Source organism: Sorex fumeus, unplaced genomic scaffold (genome assembly GCF_029834395.1).
Source record: "Sorex fumeus unplaced genomic scaffold, SorFum_2.1 ptg000009l, whole genome shotgun sequence".
NCBI lineage: Eukaryota > Metazoa > Chordata > Mammalia > Eulipotyphla > Soricidae > Sorex > Sorex fumeus.
This window is the reverse complement of record NW_026606066.1, coordinates 11084373-11087081: the sequence shown is the minus strand read 5'-3', so window position 1 is coordinate 11087081 and position 2709 is coordinate 11084373.

The following is a 2709-nucleotide window of genomic DNA, read 5'->3' as shown; positions in this document are numbered from 1 at the left end:
ACCTAATACCATACACAAAAATGGGTGAAAGATGTCAACATCAGGCCAAAATCCATAAGATACATTGAAGACAAAGTCGGCAAAACCCTCCACGATATTGAGGCTAATGGTATCTTCAAAGACGACACTCCACTGACCAACCAAGTGGAAACAGAGATAAACAAATGGGACTATCTTAAATTAAGAAGATTCTGCAACTCAAAAGCTACAATAACCAGAATACAAAGAGAATCTACAGAATGGGAGAGAATATTCACTCAATACCCATCTGATAAAGGGTTGATATCAAGGATATACAAAGTACTGGTTGAACTCCACAAGAAGAAAACATCCAACCCTGTCAAAACATGGGGTGATGAAATGAACAGAAATTGTCTCAAAGAAGAAATCCGAATGGCTAAAAGGCACATGAGAAAATGCTTTCCATCACTAATCATCAGGGAGATGCAGATCAAAACAACAATGAGATATCATCTCACACCACAGAGACTGGCCCACATCCAAAAGAACAAAAGCAACCAGTGTTGGCACAGATGTGGCGAGAAAGGGACTCTTCTTCACTGCTGTTGGGAATGCCGACTGATTCAGCCCTCTTGGAAAACAGTATGGACGATTCTCAAAAAATTAGAAACTGAGCTTCCATTTGACCCAGTAATACTACTCCTGGGAATATATCCCAGAGAGGCAAAAAAGCATAGTCGAAATAACATCTGCACTTGTATGTTCATTGTTGCACTGTTCACAATAGTCAAAATCTGGAAAAAACCCGAGTGCCTGAGAGCAGATGACTGGTCAAAGAAACTTTGGTACATCTACACAATGGAGTACTATGCAGCTGTTAGAAAAGATGAAGTCATGAAATTTACATACAAGTGATACTACAAAGAAAGTATCATGCTAAGTGAAAGGAGTCAGAAAGAGATGGACAGACACAGAAAGAATACATTTATCTGTGGAACATAAAGTAACAAAATAGGAGACTAACAACTAAGTATAGTCAAGATAAGTACCACGAGGTTCACTCCATGACTTGAAGGCCAGCCGCATATGCTAGGGGAAAAGGCAGCTCAGATAGAGAAGGGAGCACCAAGTAAAGGTGTTGGGAGGAACCTCCCAGAATGGGAGATGCATGCTGAAAGTAGAATATAGGCCAAACATGATTGCCACTCAATTCCTCTTTTGTAAACCACAGCACAGCACCCGAGAGAGAGAGAGAGAGAGAGAGAGAGAGAGAGAGAGAGAGAGAGAGAGAGAGAGAGAACAAAAGGGTATGCCCTGCCACAGAGGTGGGGTAGGATGGGGGGAATGGGGGAGTGGGAGGAATACTGGGATCATTGGTGGTGGAGAATGGGCACTGGTGGTACTTGATCATTGTATAACTGAAACCCAAGCACAAAAATTTGTAAGTCTACAACTGTACCTCATGGTGTTTCACTAATAAAAATTAAAATAAAATAAAATAAATTGGCCCTTCTCAGCCCACCACACAAAAAAATAAATAAAATAAAATCTCAGGGCTGGGACAGATAGAGACATTACTGGCACCTGTTCGAGTAAATCGACGAACAACGGGATGACAGTGATACAGTCATAAAGAATTTAGATACAGAAAAAAAGAATTCAGGAGGAAATAAATTAGGGAAATGCATGATGAGATGTAGAGGGTGAGTGAGGGTTCCTCAAGGGAGCATGGGCTTCTCCAGATTGGAAAGGTCAAGTACACATCCCACAGAGCTCTGCAGTGAAGTTCTAAAATGGACTTGTACAAGTCCCAAGTACACATAACAGGCAGGGATGCAGGTAATTGTGCCCTTTTCCCTTTGCCAAATTAGATCATATACAGTTTTCCCAAACTGCTCCCCAAAGTCTGTTGCTAAGGTGGTTGTCAAAGGGAAGAGTTTGGAGCTGTGCATGCTCTATTTTGATATCCTAAGCATGACCTTTGTCCCAGAGGTCAGACTTCTCCCAGGGGCGTCTAGTAATATTTTGGGCCTGAAATTCTATATCTCAGTGGTGTTCTGGGTATCTTTGGATCGGTTTTGTGTTTCAAAGCCCTCATGCCTTTGGGCTGATTTAGATACTAGAAAGTGTTTTTCCAAATATACTTTGCAGCCTCTCGTCCCCCACCCCACCACACCCCAATTCTGCAACAAAAGTCTCAGGTTCATTCTATAACTTTCTATTTTTATTTCTGGTAGATACAAAGCTTTAGAATAGTGTAAACTTTCCTTTACGGCAGAAAAAAAAAAGGATGTAGAAAAACTAGCCCATAAGTGGAACCAATATTTAAAGCCTGTCATTCTGACCTGAAAGCATTTAAAGGCTAAGGCAGCCTAAGAGGTAGCGTATTCATATTCTTCACTGTATTGGTAAAGTTATTCTCATTCTGAGTTAACAGCAATAACAAAGGGAATGGAATTGTTCTGCCTAAAGCAGCCATTCCGAGGAAGTGGCTGTTTATCAATAGTTAGGTGCTTTCGGAAGGGATGTAGCTGCTTGGATGGTTGGGCTTTTTGCTGGTTCCTACTGCCCTCAAGTGGTTGGTAGAAAATTCTGATGATACAGTTATTTGATGACAAAGAAACAGCATGTTGTCATTGAAAAAGATTGCTTCTAAAAACAAAGGTAAGTTATAGACCAATGCTAATAGTATTTATACTCGGTATCTTTTAACTGAGAAAAATCCATATAAACAAAAAACAACTATGA